Here is a 9,027-nt window from a genome sequence, read left to right as displayed (position 1 = left end):
TGTACCCTTAAACAACATCTCCCCAATTCCAGAACCTCTCAGTCCTTGGTAGCCACCATTGTACTCTTTGTTTTTATGAGTTTCACTTTTTTGATTCCAAATATAAGTGATACTATACAGTATTTGTCTTTCTTTGTGTAACTTATCTCACTTAGCATAATGTCCTCAAGGTCCATTCATGCTCTTGGAAGTGGCAAGATGACCTTCTTTTTCATGGATGAATCATATTCCATTGCATCTCTGTCTCTATTTCTATCTACATCTCTGTCTGTCTCTATATATTCATTACCCTTTTTTTTTTTTTTGACAGGCACTTAGGTTGTTTCTGTATCTTGGCTATTGTGAGTAATGCTGCAATAAATATGGAAATGTGGATATCTCTTTGATATCCTGTTTTTATTTCCTTTTGATATATACTCAGAAATGTAAATATGCCATTGGAAATTGGTAGGAATTGTAGTGAATTATAGATGGCTTTGTGTAGTATGAATATTTTAACAATAATATTTTATCTGATCCATGAACACAGAATATCCTTACATTTGTTTGTGTGTTCTTCAATTTCTTTCATCAAAATCTTATAGTTTTCATTGTACATATTTTTTACTTCCTTGGTTAAATTTATTCCTCAGTATATTGTTTTTGATATTATTGTAAATGGCATAGTTTTCTTTATTTCTTATTCAGATATTTTGTTGTCAGTGTATAGAAACAACTAATTTCTGTAGGTTAACATTGCACCTTGAAATTTACTGAATTTGTTGGTTAGTTTCAACAGGTGTTTGTTTTGTTTTGTTTTGAGTCTTTAGGATTTTCTATATATAAGATTATATCATCTGCAAATAATGACAGTTTTACTTCTGCCTTTCTCATTTGGATGCCTTTTATTTATTTATCTATCTATTTATTTATGTTACCTAATTGCTCTAGCTAGGACTTCCAGTAACATGTTCAATCACAGTGGTGAGAGTGGGCACTCTTACCTAGTTCTCGATCTTAGATAAAAAAATTTTAATCTTTCATCATTAGGTATGATGTTAGCTGTGGGTTTGTTGCTTATGGCTTTTATTAGGTTAAGGTATGTTCCTTCTGTCCTCTGTTTGTTGAGGGTTTTTATCATGACAGAATGCTGCATTTTGCCAAATACTTTTTCTGCATCTACTGAGATTATGTGACTTTTATCTTTCATCCTACTAATATGGTATATCATATTTATTGATTTACATATGTCAGACCATCCTTGCATCCCACTTGGCCTTGTTGTATAATCCTTTACATATTTTGTTGAATTTAGTTTGCTAATATTTTGTTGAGAATTTTTACAGCTATATTCATCAAGGATATTAGTATATAATTTTTTTCTCGTAGTATCCTTTCCTGGCCTTGCTATCAGGGTAATGCTGGCCTCATAAAATGAGTCTGAATGTGTCCCCTCCTTTTCAATTTTTTGGAAGAGTTTGAAAAGCACTGGAATTAATTTTTTTTTAAATGTTTGGTAGAATTTACCAATAAAGTTATCTGGTCCTGGGTTTTTCTTTGTTGGGAAGGTTTTAATTAATTAATTAATTTCCTTACTTATTATTGGCCTATTCAGATTTTCTATTTATTCCCAATTCAGTCTTGGTAGGTTGTATATTTCTAGGAATTTATCCATTTATTCCAGGTTATCCAATTTGTTGGCATATAATTGTTCATAGTAATCTCTTATGATTCTTTGTATTTCTATAGTATCAGTTGCAATGTCTCCTTTTTTATTTCTGATTTTACTTATTTGAGTCTTCTCCTGTTTTTTCTTAGTATAGGTAAAGGTTTGTAAATTTTCTTTATCTTTTTAAAAAATCAGCTCTTATTTTTATTGATCTATCATTTTCCTGCTATTTCATTTATTTTTGCTCTGATCTTTGCTATTTCCCTTATTCTGCTAAATTTGGTCTTAGGTTGTTCTTTTTGTGGTTCCTTGAGGTGTAAAGCTGTTTTCTTATTTAACAGAATTTTCTTTTACTGAAAATAGACTACACACACACACACACACACACCAACAAACAATTACTATTTGCTGCAAAAATTTGAAAAATGCTTGTTGACTGAACAGTAGTGAAAGGATGTGGCATAAATAGATAAAATTAAAGGAGATATATGAAGTAAAGATGCATATTTTTAAAACCTTTTTGTCCATATGAATAATATCATAAAAATGTATTAATAAAATTAAAATGTTGTGATTAAAAACTAGACAAAGGACTATCAAGCAAATATTAACCAAAGGAAATTGTTGCATCAATACCCATATCAGACAAAATTAAACTTAAGGCAAAAACCATTAATAGGTATAAAAAAAGACACTATTAAAAAATAGAAGACCTATCATCAAAGTTATATAATATTAGTGATTTTTTTTATGCACTCAATAGCAAATTATAGACTTCAATTTATTTCTTAATAAGTGAGAAATGAAGAGTGAAGTCAATAAGATGGCAGACAAAGCTCTGTCTCATTGATTTTCCATAGAATACCAAGTAAGAAACAACAAAGTGACTGGAATAACTATGTAGGCAGTCAAGAAACCAGGATTCATAGACACCAAGCAAATGCTCAACTGAAAAAAAGTCACACTCCAAACAATAGGAAATGTTATCCACGGTCGCCCTATGCCAAAATGAGGCACTTATGAGAAAGCCACAAAATCCCTGGTGCCTCCTTTGGAATGGAAGAGAAAAAGTACAATGTTCTGGCCTTTCTAGGGGCTACCAGAAGAACTTGTTTTTGTCTCACCTGACTCGGAGCTCAGATAGAAATAGGGGCATAGTTTGGATATCAGGTTGGAGATCACTGAAAACAGTGGTGAGTATCACAGCACATGAAAGCAGCAGTGGGACTGCAGAGATTCAGGTACCTAGTGTAAGAGATTATGGTCAAAGGAATGCAATTGAACATCTAAGACTTAGAAAAAAACCAGAAGTGAAACCTTTAGAAAAATTAAAACACTTAAAAAAGCAGCCATGAATACAGGGGAATTGTCAAAATAGCATGTGCACAACCACAATGAAGACGTATACCTAGATGAGGCTTGAGAATACCATAACTTTAGATTTCAGGATGATTTTTGAAGATCTTTCACAGCATGGAGCAAGTCCACATAGACTGGGAGATGTAGATGTCTTTTCCAAAGGCCTAATTTTTAACAAAAATTCATAGGCATCAAACAAAGAAAAATATGGTCCATTCAAAGGAACATCATATATATCCAGAAACTGAGCCTGAAAAAACAAAGAATTTCAACTTAGTAGACAAAGACTAAAATAATTGTCTTAAATATACTCAAAAAGCTAAAGAGAAGTGCAGACAAACTAAAGAAAACCAGAAAAATAATATATGAACAAAATGAGAATATTAGCAAAGATACAAATTATAAAAAAGAAGTAAACAAATTCTTGAGCAGAAAAATACAATAACTGAATTGAAAAATTCACTAGAAGGAATCATAAGCAGACTTGAAGAGGCAGAAAAAAGAATTACTGAACTTGAGATTTCACATTTGAACTTATCTACTTTAAGGAACAAAATGAAAAAATAAAAGAAATATGAACAGAGCATAAGGGGCTTGTGGAATACCATCAAGTAGAACAATATATATTCACTATGGGAAGCAACAGAGAGAAAGAAAGAGTAAGAAAGCTTATGTGAAGAAATAGTGATCAAACTGTCCCAATTTGAGGAAATAATTGGACATATAAATACAAGAAGCCCAACAAACTTGAAGTAGGAAAAATTCAAAGAAACTCGCACTGAAACACATTATAATCAAATTGTGGAAATTCAAAGACAAAGAGAATCTTTAAATCAATAAGGTGAAATCAAATCATCATGTTCAAGAGGTCCTCCATAAGAATATAGGTAGATTTCTTAGCAGGAAAGTTTCAGACCAGGAAGCAGTGGGGTGATATATTTCAAGTGTTGAAAAAAACACACAAAACACCTGTCAAACAAGGCTTCTATATCTGGTAAAAGTAGCCATTAAAAATGTGGCAGATATTAAGACATTCTGAGATAAACAAAAGCTGAGAGACTTTAACACTAGACTTACAAGAAATGCTAAGGCAGTCCTTCAAGCTGAGATTGAAAGGATGCTATATAGTAACTTGAAACAGTATAAAAATACAACATTCTCTGTTAAAGGTAAATACATGGACAAATATAAAATCAGTATTATAATTTTGGTTAATAACGACTTTTTATTATTTTATAGGATTTAAAAGGCAAATGCATAAAAATAAATATATGTTTAATGTATAGTATACAATATATAAAAATGTAATTTTTAACATCAGTAACATAAAATATGGGGAGCAGAGCTGTATATGGGTAGAGTTTTGTATGCAATTAAAGTTAAGTTGATATCAGTTTAAAATATATTTTTGTCTTTAGAGAATGTTATATATAATCCTCATGGTAACCACAAAGAAAATATCTTTAGAACATACACAAAATGAAATTAAAACAAAAAAATCAGAATGGACCACAACAAAAACGAACTAAACTCAAAGGAAGGCAGTAAGGGAGGAACTGAGGAATAAAACAAAAGGTTTGATACCGTGTTTCCCTGATATAAGGCCTGATTATTATATTATATTTATTATATTATATTATATTATATTATATTATATTATATTATATTATATTATATTATATTATATTATATTATATTATACCCAGTCTTATAGTATAGTAAAATAAGACCGGGTCTTACATTAATTTTTGCTCCAAAAGACACATTAGAGCTGATTGTCCGGATAGGTCTTATTTTCGGGGAAACACAGCAGCAAATAACAAAATGGCAGTAGCAAATCATTCTTATCAATAATTACTTTAAATGTGAATAAATTAAACTCCTAATCAAAAGATATAGAATGGCAGAAAACAAAAAAGAACAGCATCCAATTATATGCTCTCTGCAAGACTCACTTTAGATCTAAAGAAATAAATAGATTGAAAAGGAAAGGCTGACACAAGATACTCCATGCAATAGTAACTGAAAGATCACAGGAATGGTAATACTAATATAGGACAAAATTTTTAAAAGCGTTGGAGGAGAAAAAGAAGAGCATTGCGTGATGATAAATGACTCAATTCACCAAGAAGATTTAACAATTAAAATATGTATGCACCAAACGTCAGAACTCCTAAATATAGATACAAATATTAACATAATTGAAGGAAGAAATCAATGATAGTAGAAAACTGCAAAGCCTTTCATTCAATATTTATTGAGCAACCAGAGAGGATATCAAAAGAAAATAGAAGGCTTAAGGAACTATATTATAGACTAATTGAACCTAACAGACTTACACAGAACACTACACCCAACAAGAACAGAACATACACTTTTTGTCAAATGTAAATGGAAATATATTTCTCAGAATAGATCATATATTAGTCCACAAAAGGAGTCTTAATACATTTTAAAAAGTTGAAATCATAGAAAGAGAATTTCCATTCACAATGAAAAAAAAAAAAATCTAGAAATCTACAGCACAGAAACACTGAAAAATCCACAAATATGTGAAAGTTAAAGAACACACTCAAAAAAACCAATAGGTCAAAGAGACCTATCATGAGACAGAAAATAGCTTGAGATAAATAAAAATAAAAACCCAACATTCTTAAACTTATGGGATACAGTGGAAGCAGTACTTAAAGTAAAAATTATAATTGTAAATGCTTACATTAAAAAAGAAGAAAATCCCAAATTAGCAACCTAAATTTATACCTTAAAGAACTAGAAAGAAGAGGCCCACAGTCACTGTGAGTTGCCTCTTCTTTTTGGGCCTGGGAGATGCACAAGGCTCCATTCATCAACCACGCATCCAGGGTGAGGGTCAGTGTACTAGTTAGCAGCAGCATGTATGCCCTGATGGTTGGGGATGATGCTGGCCAAGTATATATTTACTTTAAAGAGGAAGGTGGGGAAGAAGATCAAGATCATGGAGAAGTCTCTATCCAAGCCTTGTATCTCTGGAAAGTGTTTACCACTTATGTTTAGTTTCAGGAGAAATTCAAGGACAGAACGTAGAGTGTCGTAAGGAAGATTGTATAACCAAGAAATGACTAATTAAGATTTTACTGTACATGAGAACATGATGCCAGAATTCCAAAAAAATTCAGTTCTCATCAAGAACCCTGCAAGAGTAGAAAAAATTATCTGTGGTCTTATCAAAGGAGGAGCTGCCAAACATTAGATAATAACAGATTTTGATATGACATTAGGTAGATTATCCTACAAAGGGAAACAATGCCCAATATGAAATGATGTCATTGACGACTGTAATCTGGTTACAAATTAATGTAAAAAGTTATTCCAAATAAAGGAAAATATTATGCTTTTGAAATTGATCCTCTTTTAAATGTAGATGAGAAGTACCCTTATGTGGTAAAATGGTATACCAATTTACATGATTTTCTTGTTGAACAAGCTTTAGCGAAAGCTGGACTTAAAGAAATTATAGCAGAATCTGACAGTATGCTCAGGAAGGATATGACAATTTATTTGATAAACTCCAACAACACAGTATCCCTGTATTTATATTATCAGCCAGTATCACTGATGTACTACAGGAAGTTATCCATAAAGCTAGTGTTTATCATCTAAATGTCGCAGTAATGTCAACTTCATGGATTTTGATGAAAATAAAATGCTCAAAGTACTTAAAAGAGAACTAATTCATGTATTTAACAAAATAATGATGCCTTTAAGAGCACAGAATATTTCAATCAAATAAAAGACAATACCAACATAATTTTTCCAGAAGACACTCAAGGATACTTAAGAATAAAAAAAAAAAAAAATTGGGTATCTAAATGATAGAGTGGATGAGCTTCTAGAAAAATATATGGACTCTTATATTAGTGTTTTAGGAAAAGATGAATCTTTGGAAATAGCCAACTCTATCTTACAGAAGATTCTGTAAACAAGCATTCTTAAAAAAGAACTCTGTCCTATGGGTTCAAATGATGCAAGAAGGGCTCAACTGTTCATCTTGCTGAAAGACTCCTATTTATAATACATTTTTGCTCTTGACGTTTTTCTTTTACATTACTGTAGTATTTTCAGATGCATTGTACCCATTAACTGGAAGCTCCTTTTTCTCCACCTCTCTCAACACATGTTTTTGTTTGTTTGTTTGTTTGTTTTTGTTTTACTATATTTTAAAATGGATTTTTAAAAATCTTAAAGCTAAATTTTGAAAAATAACTTTGTACTTCTTCAAAATGAAATTTGTAGTTTATTGTTATTAACAAGTTTTTGAAGAGTTTTTTTTACACTGGGAAGTTTGTATAATAGAAGTTTTTTTCTTTTTTTAAGTACTAAGAAATGGTAAAATAATGTGCATGGTTTTATGTATTGCCATTTTTGTAATGTGGGTGAATCATGCTGATGGTATTGTCTGCTGAAATTGTGCCTTTTTGTGTTTTTTTTTTTTTTTTTTTTTTTTGGTTTGGAGAAAATCAACATTTACAAGAAAATATTGGTATTAAAAAAATGTTGGTATCCACATGTCACTAATCATTACAAAATGTTCTATATTGATGTATTGATAATGAAGATGAAATGAAAATCCTTTAAAAATAACTAGAAATAGAAAACCAAACTAAACTGAAAGCTATTGTAATGAAGGAAATAAAAATCACAGAAGATATAAATAAAACAGATAATAAAGTAACAGAGAAAATCAACAAAACCAATACTTGGTTCTTTGAAAAGATCAACAAAATTGAGAAACATTTAGCTAGATTGACTAAGAAACAAAGAGAATCCTCAAATTACAAAAAAGAAAAATAATAACAGAAATACAAGTTTACTACCAACTTACAGAAGTAAAAAGGTTTATAAGAGAGTACTCTGAATAAACTTATGACAATAAATTGAATAGCCTAAATGAAATGGACAAAATCCTAATACACACAAGCTATCAAGATTGAATCATGAAGAAACAGAAAATTGATACAGAGATATATAACTTGTAAGGAGATTAAAATTAGCAATAAAAAATCTTCCAACAAAAGAAAACCCAGGACCAGGTGACTTCACTGGTGCATTCTACCAAAAATTTAAAGAGACATTAACACCAATATTTCTCACACTCTTCCAAAAAATTTAAGAGAAGGGAACACTTCTAAATTTATTCTATTTGTGTCCAGCATTACCTAAATACCCAAACCAGACAATGACATTACAAGGGGAAAAAAAAAAAAAAAAAAAAAAGCTGCAGTACAATAACCAGTATTAGTAGAGGTGTGAAAATCCTCCAAAAATACTAAATTACAGAATTTATTAGCATGGTAAAATAATTATACACCATGACCTTTGAGATTAGTTTCTGAATGCAAGGATAGTTTCTGAACATACCAAAATCAATCAATGTAATACATAACATTAACAGAATAAAGGGGGGAAATGTGATCATTTCAATAGATCCAGGAAAATAACTTGGCAAAATTCAACACTGTCTCTTGAGTAAAAAATAATAATAACACTGAACTAGGAATAGTAGGAAACTATGTCAATATAAAAAAGGCCATATTAAAAGCCCACACCCAACATCATACTCAAAAGTAACAAAAACTGAAAGTTTTCTCACTAAGATCAGATGCAAGACAGGAATGGTCACTCTTACCACTTCTAACCAACATAATATGAGAAGTCCTTACCAGAGAAATTAGGCAAAAAAAAAAAAAAATCCATATTAAAAGTAAGAAGTAAAGTTATCTCTGTTCACAGATGACATAATTTTATATGTATAAAACCCTAAAGATGCCACACAAAACTTATAATAAACAAATTCAGCAGAGTTACAGAATACCAAATCAACATGACAAAATCAGTTGCATTATTATACCCCAAAAGTGAACATCTGAAAAGGAATTTAACAAAACAATTCCACTCACAATAACATCAAAAAGAATAAAATACTTTGGAATAAACTTAACCTAGGGAGCAACAGACTATTACACTGAAAACTACAAAACATT

General features: G+C 30.6%; 1 pseudogene; it reads left to right on the top strand.

The window, feature by feature from the left end:
• The first annotated feature begins 5,845 nt into the window (after positions 1 to 5,845).
• Positions 5,846 to 6,965, top strand: LOC109436356 (cytosolic 5'-nucleotidase 3A-like; annotated as a pseudogene).
• Positions 6,966 to 9,027: the final 2,062 nt, after the last annotated feature.

The sequence above is a fragment of the Rhinolophus sinicus genome, chromosome 18 (genome assembly GCF_057876585.1).
Source record: "Rhinolophus sinicus isolate RSI-liver-muscle chromosome 18, RSI-T2T, whole genome shotgun sequence".
NCBI lineage: Eukaryota > Metazoa > Chordata > Mammalia > Chiroptera > Rhinolophidae > Rhinolophus > Rhinolophus sinicus.
The sequence above is the reverse complement of the archived record's forward strand: the minus strand, read 5'-3'. Positions and strand labels throughout refer to the sequence as shown.